The following is a 10750-nucleotide window of genomic DNA, read 5'->3' as shown; positions in this document are numbered from 1 at the left end:
TAAAATTCAAGCACATGTACACCAGGTGAATGGTGCCAACCCTATTGATTTTCATTGCAAAAAATTTTTCATCAAACTGACCAAGAGCATTTAAATAGCCCCAGACCGGTCCAACTGAGCTCACTCTTAGTCTCTGAGGTTGAGCCCTGCTTTGGGACACTGCCTTGGGAGCTCTGTGCTGCACTCTCATCATGGTGGCGTTTGCAAATTACAAAGTAAGGAGCATCCATCTCGAGGCAGAGGGATACCTAAATTGTTTCCAGTGTGGGCAGAGGAAATGACCAGCTGGGGAAGCTGAAAGGGTTGCCACCCACACCGTTCAGTGGCCCTGGAAATAAAAGAGGGTTTATGTGCAAATAAGAGCCTGGAATATTCCTGCCTGACTGGCTTGGCATGCAGGATTGCACAGAGTGAGCTTGCAGCTGCAGGCCAGTAAGGATGCATAGGATGTCAACAGAGAGACTGAAATTTTAATCAGCCTCAGTGAGCACAACATTTAGCTGATGATGGTGACCCAGACCTGAACCATTTATTCACATGCAAAGACAGATGGGAAAGTTTCTGATCAGATATTTCCGCCAGTACACAGCCCTCAGCACCCTCCATGAGCTGCAGGGTTGTCCTGAGGAGTGCTCAGTTCTGCACAGGCCTTGCCACTGCATTGGCTGGTAGGGCTAGAGGCTGGTGAGGAGGAAGCAAGATCTGGTGTTCTCCAGGGGTACAGGACACAGGACAGTCTAGTCAGTGTTGTGGTTTAAATCCAGCCAGCAACTAAGAACCACACAGCCACTCACTCCTCCCCTGCATCTCCCCAGTGAGGAGGAGAATAGGGAAGAAAAAAGTAAAGCTTGTAGGTTGAGGTAAGAAGAGCTTAATAATTGAAACAAAACAAAATAAAATAAAATAAAAATAATAGTATTGGAAAGGAGAGAAAGAGCTGAAACCCGAGAGAAACACTTGGGTCACCAGCTGACAACACTTGGTTACCAGCTGCTGACTGATGACCAGTCCATCCCCAAGCAGCAATCCTCCTGGCTAACTGCCCCCAGTTTGTACACCGGGCATGGCATTCTATGGTATGGAATATCCCTTTGGCTAGTTTGGGTCAGCTGTCCTGGCCCTGCTCCCCACCAGCTTCTCATTTGTCTCCTCACTGGCAGAGCATGACAAAGTGGAAAACCCTTGAATTAAGGTCAGCACTACTGAGCAAAACCCAAAGCATCGGGGTGTTACCAACATTATTTTTGTACTCAATTCAAAACATAGCATTGTACCAGCTACTTTGTGAAGAAAATTAACTCCATCACAGCCAAAACCAGGACATCAGATACAGTACGAAGTCTTCATATTCCCTGGCAGTGAAGGGGAGTAATGACAGACATAACCCACCTCATTGCATGGGACTGCAGCAACACTTACGTAGCAGATATTTTCAGCATAGTATCAGAATTAACGAAAGAATTAAAGAGCTTCATAAATAATAAAAAAAAAATCTCACTTGAATTTAACTATTTCCCCTGGTTGAAAAACAAGCAAATAAATCCAGAGAACCTGCTTAGTAGATAGCCCCATATTTAACATTTAGTTGAAGAATCTTAAGATTTCATCTATGGATATATGTTTCATGTATGGATATTTATGGATATTTATGTTACCAGGACAGTGGAAGGAAATGACTGTAACTTAAGGATTGCTTGTCCTTAAAAACAAAATTAATCAAATTAATTGGGAAAGGAACTTTAAATTTCAACCTCATGGAGCCAGATTCACTCAAGAGCAGTGTCACTAATTTCAGTATGTCTATAGACACCACAAACATCAGTTTGCTTTTGCGGCTATGCTCCACCAGCATAATTTTAACTGTATCAATAACTTGAACATCCTCCTTCTCAAAATATCAGGATGAATGCAGGCAGTTGCTGTGCTGCCACAAAACAGCTTTGCAAGAGCAGAGGCAGATGCAGCTGAGGGGAGTGAGTTGGTGCAGCAATGACAGAAACCCAGACAAATTTGCACAGGGCCTCCCTTAAACCACAGTACTATGGAAACTGAAGGCTTGGTTAGCGATGCTGACAGCAAAATGCTCAGTGATTTCACTGCTCGTAACACAAGATGAATCACATGTGTTCTTAGTTGAAAGCTAATTAGATAAAAGTGCCATCTCCCAAAGGTTCAAGCCGTGCATATGACAACACCCAGATCACTGCATGAGTGGGTGTTTCACAGCCTGAGCAGGGAATTGCTGTAAGTCACCAAAAACTGCCTCCACCTGGGTGAGAAGGAACAAGAAGGAATGCTGAGGGATGGGACAGGGTGGCTGCACGTACCACAGGTACGTGCACAGGCTGCGACATCCAGGCTGGCTCCCTCTCCCAAGGGATGGAGGCTGGGGCTGACAGTGGAGTGGGAAGCCTGGGGAGACTGGAGTCAGTGGTTGAGGACAGGCAGGGCTATGACCCTGCAACAAAACACTAATGCCTGCCTCACACCTCTTCTCCCTCTCACTCTTCATCACCCAGCAGCAGCAGCCACTGCTTTGGTACTCACTCCAAGACCTCCCTGGGCCCAGCCCCCGGCCTGGGGCAGCAAAACACCCAGGAAAGTTGTGGGTTGGTTGTGGCATGGGGCCAAGCCAGTAAGGGAAGGACCAAGGAAGAGGCCAGGGCTTCAGGCCAGCTCTGCTTTGTAAGGCTGTTCAACATCCACTTGCTTCAGTGGCCTCAAACTCCACTGTAACACAGCAAATGAGGAACAATAGTTTGGTTTTATCCCGCCCCCCCCCCCCCCCGCCCCAAAAAAAAACTGTGATAAAAATTACTTCAAATATTTAAATGTGTCGTAGTTGTTGGAGTAATTAGGTTGTTGGCAAAAAGGGAGGGGGGAAACTTTACTGAAGAGATGGGTGGGGGGACTGACAAAAAATCATTTGAGAGGACTAAGTTACACTAAGCTTGTGCTTAGTCCTTTTTGTTCTCCATGTATTAACATTTGAATGCCAACCTGCTCACACTTTCTTTCCCAAGCTAAATTCTGTTTTGTGAACAAACCACAGGATCAGTAGGTTACAACAAGAGATGCCATGAAACAATCAGAGCTGCACTTGAACAAGGCTGCACTTTGTTCCTCCACTGCCTCACCGCTCTCTTGAGAGGCATCTTTGAAAATTCCTGAGGCCAAAACACTTTATTATGTGACACACACACATCTCAATCATCTTCTGCTAAGACTTGAGGCACTACCCTGCAGCAGGCTGGATGGTAGAGAAAAGCATACAGCACTATGTTACAGTCATGGGGTGCTGCTGGGGGCACCTTCCCGGCACCTTCTGCACAAACCATCCTAAAATTTCACACATATCTGGGTTTGCCCCATCCTGCAAACCCTTAGACTAGCAAATAACGAGTGTGAGACAGCCGAGCTGCATGTGGAACACTGTGTACTGCAAATGCAGGCAGGCTAGGAGTCACAGAGCGCCTGTCAGGTCCCAGGTCATCACTGAAACACAATCTCGAATATCTCCCTGTGCAGCTGCCACCGGGACCTGCGTGGATGCGCTGCTGCGGCCGTGCCAGGGCCGTCCCCGAGCACAGGCCCGAGCGGCGCCGCGGGCCCGGCCCTCACAGGGCTCCGCGGCCTCTCCTGCCCCCGCCGCAGCCACAGCAAAGGCACCGGGACCCCGGCACAGCTCCGCACACCGCGGCCTCCTCCGCCGGCCCGACCCGTGCAGGGGCTGCCTGGAGCCTCAGCACGGCTGAAACTGGCAGGGCAGCAGAGGGGAAGGGGCTCCATCAGCTGTACGGCCCGTAGAGCCCCGCCTGCGGCCCGGGTCACTTTCCTCAGAAAAGAGGCCACTCGAGCCGGGAACCGGCAGCGGCTCAGGCAGGGCAGGGCTCACCAGCGCTGCAAGAGAGCAACCACAGGCAATTCACGCAATTTCTCTTTTCAGCAAGTACTCAGCTGCAAGCAGAGTGCAAGTAAACAGGAATGATTTAATTACCACACAAAAGTAATTAATTACACACAGGAATCAACAGGAACGGCTTATGAGACACTGGTGGCACATTACTGTCAGTTGTAGAACAGTTAGCCACAGACCTACATGAGCAAGACCAGACACTAGTTTCTGCTCTTAGAGTAGCAGAATTATTTTGGCAGGCAAAAATAGGGTTTAAAAACATCACCAAAGACCATAAACCAAATTCAAAGCAAGTAACACAAAACCAAGCCTGGGGTTGCTTCAGTGTTGACCTTGAAATATGAAAATAGGCAGCTGATCAAATTAATTTGTATTGCTCATCAGGAGGTTGACTTACATGACTTTAAGCATGGATTAGGCCAATGTTGCTTGTTGCTGGACTAAAGGACAGACCATCCTCTCTCAGCTTCTTCCACCACTTAGTGCACAGCCCCAGCATCCACAAAACAGTTCATATGCTTCCTCTCCGCTCTATCCCTTTTGCCAAAAGCATGGAATGAGTAATTTCATCTGAAGTTAAGAAGGTAATGTCTGCCATTGGGCTGTGACCCCATGGCAGCCACAGCCACTGGGGAATTAGATCCTGCTGCTCACATGTAACAATAATGCCCCAGATGACTTCGAGCATGGTGAAAGATGTACCTTGAGTAGCAGGTGTGACCAAGGACTGATGGGAGACCTGAACCTTTCAGAGAAGCAGCTGAGGGCCAGGCAGGACACCTTACAGCACCTAATGTGGCACCATGCAGAGACAAGAGACAACAAGTCAGTGGAGTCAGTTCAGCCTGCAGAATGAGTCAGAACTACTTTAAAGGAACTTAGTACCAGCTCAACTACTCTGCTCAGCCATACACACCTAGATCTAGACATACTTATGTGGCTTAATACTGAGTTGAATCCCACACAGAGCCTACAGAAAGTAAGGGAACTCATCTCCCATTAATTCACTCCTGTTCCTCATGGTTTTGCTGAAATAGAACCAGATCCTCCCCACATGTTATCTTCAGATAATTGTGAGAAACCTTGTGACTTGTGGCAACCAACTCCAGCCAGGTAAGAGTTCCAGTGCTGGGGTTTTGCTCTATATTATTCTCCTTGAGGAACTAACAGTCCAGTGCAGTGTCAGCCCATCACCTAGGAGATGATATTTTCTTTCACACACAACCTCATGTATCCCACATTATGTACATACTGAGGATTTGAGCAATTTATTTGGAAAATCAAGGAATGCACCCATCTCAGTGCTGCCATTTTATGCAAGCTCACAGAAAAATAGCCAGACATCAGCTATCCAAATTTCCAGAAAACAAAGGGCTCCATTTAGATGCCTGAATGCCAGCATCTATGCTATTTGAGATGCCCTAAGGCACCCAAGATACACATGGGGTTGGCAGATACCACATAGGACCTATGGAAGCAGCAGCCGGAGACATAGAGACCATGCAGGATATCCCAGGGTGTCTCAAATGGTATTCGATGCCAAAGCATAAGCAACTGAACCAAGTTCTAAAAATCATGTTTTATACTGAAGTCAGCTGAAGCTCTCCCATATCTAATCAATGTGTATCTTGCAGAGCAGCTAAGCTGAAAAAGAGCTACAAAAGAATTGCATCCTTATTTCAGGTCTGTTGAAATCTGGCAGAGCTTACAGACTGTGTCAGCTTATTTTGTTATGAACATATAATGCTCACTGAACCCCATGAGCTGCTGTGATAACAATCTCTGCCAGCTTGCTGAATGGATTCCTTTCAGTTGCTGCCTCTGAAGTTATGTGGCTAGAACAGAGCTTCTGCAGTATACCAGTGCACCAGGAACACTGGGTTTTAGCTATGGGAGCAAGAAAGCTGTCTGGAAAGATTAATGGGCTCAGAATTGATTATCAGACTGTAGGAGCAGAAGGTCATTGTGTCAAGGCTCCTGGCTACTGCAGTGAGAATGTACTACTGGCTAATCCTCTTATAAACACATGCACTTCCATGAGGAAGAATACCTCTAATGATTTAAATCCAATTTTTACATAATCAGCACACTGTTTATTATGGTGAGGTTGTTATGGCACTACAGTCTTAATTGAGCTAGATGACAGAAGAGGATATAAATCTTTCATCTGCAGTTAATAAATCTGGGGTCCCATGAATGCTATATAGGTCTTTCATAGAATCATAGAATAATTTAGGCCGGCAAAGACCTCTAAGATCATCCCAGTTCAGCCATTAACCTGGCACAACCAAGTCCACAACTAAACCATACTCCTAATCCAAAGCTACACATCTTTTAAAAACCTCCAGGTATGGTGACTCCCCTATTTTCTTGGAGATGTTCCAATACTTGACAACCCTTTCAGTGAAGACCTCAGGACCCAGCAATAAATTTTGTACCATAAGTATTTCCAGCAACTGGTGTTAAATGAGCATGACTAGATAGATTACTAATTTTCTGGACTATCAGCAAGAAGTAGTGACACGATTTTTCCTTTAGGAGTTACTTAGAGTGAAACAATCATTGCATAGGTTAAATCTGAGAATAAAACTAGGTTAAAACCCAGAAAATATGACTTGTCTTTGGATTTTATTATTAGGAAACTTAATAAGCAACAGTTATTTGTATGTACCAGCATACACCTTGCCATCCAGTTTAGTACTGTAAGTCATTTTTCCGTAACACGCACTTTAAACAGCCTCCATCATTGAGCACAGGTTACATGAGTGAATACTGCCATCTAGGCAGGCTTTTGGAGGCAGCACCTCTTTTAGAACATTAATCCATGTTTGCTAGGGAAAAATATTCTATTACCCAAAAGAGAGGAGAAAGGAACAATTTTTTATACTATTAAAATCAACACAACACCAGTCACCAAAAACACAAAATCTGCCCCTCAACCAGATTGTAGCAGTCCACATTAAGAGCAAATATTTTCTACATGTTTATTAAGAAATATATTATTCCATATTTCAATACAGGCAACTTGAACTTAAGCTTTGCACTAAATTAGAAATCACTTTTTTCTGAGAAAACTGTAAATACAAAGTATATTTTATTAAGGCTATTAATTACCAAAGTACATTTTACTAAGGCAGTATTATAATTGTATCTATTTTATATGCTTTGAAATACAGTAACAGTACAGTTTTAGGAGACAGTTACTAAAATATCTATTGATATTTTACAAAGAAATAATTTTTAAAACCATTTTCCTTCATATGACCAAAATAGCTTTCATTCAGCACAAAAAAATATAAAGTATATAATGTGCCTATCTTATTTCAGACAATAAACAAGTTCTCTACATGACATTTACAGCAGACTTACAAGATTTCACAACAATCTCATTTTGATTGGATACTTTAAGAACTAACTTCATTATCAGGTGTGGAATTCTTTAGGGAATGCACAAACTATGAGGACAGAATCTTACATAAAATGGTAGGACCTGTAAAGATAACAGTTTAGCACTTTCCATAGATCCACTGATACTGAATGTGAAGTTATCCTCCTCAGGTTCCTCCCTGGTGTGTTTCAGCTGTCACCTTGAGGATTGTCCTGAGCAGGTTTGTGTACAAAAGTATTATTTCCTCAGAAAGGCCCCCCTGAATAATCACAGAAATGTGATTATCTGGCTACTGGCATCCATCTCCTCCCCACCCCTCCCCACCCCCCCCCCCCCACACTCCTCCCCCAGTTTGGTAAGAAGTAATGCAGTGTGAGACTGATTTGTATGGAGAGCAAAGCAGGCAAAAAGAAGAGGAATTGCTTTTTGCACAACGAACTGCTTAGTAGCAAACACATTCCAATTCTAGAAGGAAGGATATTGCAGCAAAGATGTACCAATTAAGCCTCTAACAGCAACAAAACAAAAAAAAGCTCTCCTCCCCTTTCAAGAAAAATGGACTTCCCCTTGCAGAAAGGGAAATCAGTATTGGGGACTATTTTGCATGATGCCAATCAAGTAAAACACTGCTGCCACCAGTTACAGCAGGTCCCCATCACACAAGTTGGTCTGGTGGTGTAAAGTTTATTGTGTTTTTCTGAAAACAGAGTCACATTCAAATAACTTATTTGGGTTCTTCCAAAACAATAGCAAAACTAAGAGACAACATGAGCATAACGTGTTTTATTGAATAAAATTCTGTTTCTAATATTTACACAGTGAAGTCTAGATGTAACCTAGTGAAGCATGGCAATGTGCAATTTTCATTTAACATCTGGAATATCTTTAAATACATCTGAAACTACTTACTGTAATAATCACCTGCCCATCACTGATTTCATAATTAAGGAAAATTTGAACTTGCTGAAGAATAGCCAAGATGAACATTCAGGATAGCTGAGTTAAAAGAAAAGTCTGCTTTTAAATTCCAAAAGATCTGATTAAAATGTCAAGAGTTTTGAAGGCAGCTTCTGTATTTCCCTGTTGTTCTCCCTCTGCAGAAAAAGATGACAAAATAAATTATAAATCTGAAGACTGAAACTAATACCTGCACATTAAACAGACAGCAAACTCCAGGGTAAACTTAGTTCTTAAATTCATAATGTCTTAACTTCAAGGTGTATGAACTAAAACAAATTACTATTAATTAATTATTGATTTTGTATTAAATACTATTTTACATCTTTAAAGCTGCCACAGTAGACCCACAGAAATTAGAAATGCTGCAAATGATAACTAGAGTCAACACACCACTAATTATTGCCATTTATGATGAACTACCTTCCCTCCTACTCTAGAATGTTAAGCAAATGTTTTGTATTTTTTTCTACTAGATATATTATCATTCTACTGTTACAGGGAAGAGGGGTCTGCTAATGAAACTATAGTTAACACCTTTCCTGTTTACAGGGATTCTTTTAAAGATAATTTCATTACTGATCTTGCATGAGTTCTCAGCAATGTCTGAATGCAAGTATAGACTTGCAGCAGCCATACTAACAGTCTAACTCATAGCTCTAGTAGAGTGGTATCTTATATGTGGACTATTTTCTTGTTGTAAGACATGATTTACTGACCACCTGTATGATTTTGGTCATCCAGAAGGAAAAGATTATAAATCAGGAATGTTGTGTCCTACTCAAGCTTCTGGAGGTTGTTTATTCTAGTGGGTTACAGATAGCACTTATTAAGCAGGCAGTCTAGCCTGCCACATTTGTGACTTATGTATTGAAAAAAACTGGCTGTTATTCTCAGGTTAAAAAGATCTTGCACAGCCTCTCATATCTCATTTATCAAACAGGGAGAAGAAGTACAGTTGTCCTGTACTCAAGCTAACCTGTATGAAGCCCTTCCAAACAGCCAGGAGTGCAAGGAAGACACAATTAAAAACTAAAGTACTTCCAGGTCCCTTCCTGTTTCCCAGTACAACCAATTTCAAATGCAAGCTTGGAAAGAAAAAAAAAAATTTAAGCCCCCTAAGATTCACTAACTTTACCTAACCTCTAAGAACCAAGATTAAACTTCTCATAAAATAGTTGTTCAAAGAAGTTCAGTGTGATAACTCTGCATTTTTAGAGACTCAGTTTGTAAAAGTAACAATGGCTCTCCATGAACACACACACTCTCATGGAGGTAAACTGTAACCTAGCAAGGAATAGCTTTAAAATTCAGAATCTGACAAGAAAACAAAATATGCAAATGTGGTAGTAAAAGCTGCAAAATATAACAGAAAAGCACTTAAATACCTGCAATTTCTATGCTACAGTCAGCCCTCAACATATTTGTGAACAAGAGTATATTTTAGAAAATTTTAAACTATTTTCTTTGGTTTCATGGCTATCTTCTGCTTCTTCTTTTAGGGTTTTTTTCTCTCCTCAAACATACAGTCAGACACTGTTCCATTTACCCAGGAAATGTATATCCATCCAAATCTCACTGCTTTTTTATCTTTATCTGTTTTCCAACTACATAGAGTTATCTGGAACACAGCTGCCTAGTTATTTCTCATATACCTAACATAGCTACAAATTTTAATAACAGAGAAGCTGCTGAAAGATAGAGATTTTGCTTTTGCCTGTCTCATTGGTTAGGTACACGGGACACATTAACAAACACTGTCTTTACGCAGGAAATCCATCTGTACTGACAAACTCAAGATAAGCAACTACCTGTGTGTGAGATGCTGTCAACATAGGCTGAACAAAACTAAATGTGCATTAAGATAATAATGCTAACTTTAGAAATTATTAACCCCAGAACCCAGATTTTTTTACTCTTCTAGTTCCCTCTCTCCTATCTCACTAGAGGGAAATGAGAGAGGCTGTGTGGGGCTGAGTTGCCAGCTGGGGTTAAAACACAACACCAGCTTGACCATTTCTGTAACTCAAAAGCCAACCCTACAGCCCTCTTCACCACAGGGAACTCCTAGCTCCCCTGTCTCTCCAACAGTAATACATGAAGGGGCCAAGCCCCCCTAACATCCAGAAGGACTGACTGTGCTCAAATTCACAAAAACTGTGCAACCATTTCTTAGAACAACATATGAGATGGTTTGGAACACATAACTTCATCACTCCATACCAATGGCAAGTAACAAATGTTACCATGAGTAGAAAAATAAGCAAATGTAAAGCAATCCTTCAATTTCTCAGAAATGTAAGTGGGCTACCTTACAGGCAAACTGTGGAGTTGACAGCAGAATGGAGATCTGTTGCAATAGTATGTCAAGTATGTAAGACCAATGCATAGCAGACAGAAAAATTAGGGAATACTCCGTTGAAATGTGCCTTACAACAAGGCACATTAATGTTCTCTAATAGAAAAACATAGAAAAACTTTGAGCGGCT

General features: G+C 42.3%; 1 protein-coding gene across 1 annotated transcript in view; it reads right to left on the bottom strand.

Annotated features, from left to right (window-relative positions):
- Positions 1-8072: 8072 nt before the first annotated feature.
- BCKDHB (branched chain keto acid dehydrogenase E1 subunit beta) overlaps positions 8073-10750 on the bottom strand; it is a 109556-nt gene continuing 106878 nt past the window's right edge. Inside the window, exon 11 of the mRNA XM_030267500.4 lies at positions 8073-8398. The gene's annotated coding sequence lies outside the window, so the exon portion shown is untranslated. The remainder of the gene's footprint in view (positions 8399-10750) is intronic.

Source organism: Taeniopygia guttata, chromosome 3 (assembly GCF_048771995.1).
Source record: "Taeniopygia guttata chromosome 3, bTaeGut7.mat, whole genome shotgun sequence".
Lineage (NCBI taxonomy): Eukaryota > Metazoa > Chordata > Aves > Passeriformes > Estrildidae > Taeniopygia > Taeniopygia guttata.
This window is presented reverse-complemented; position numbering and strand designations above follow the sequence as displayed.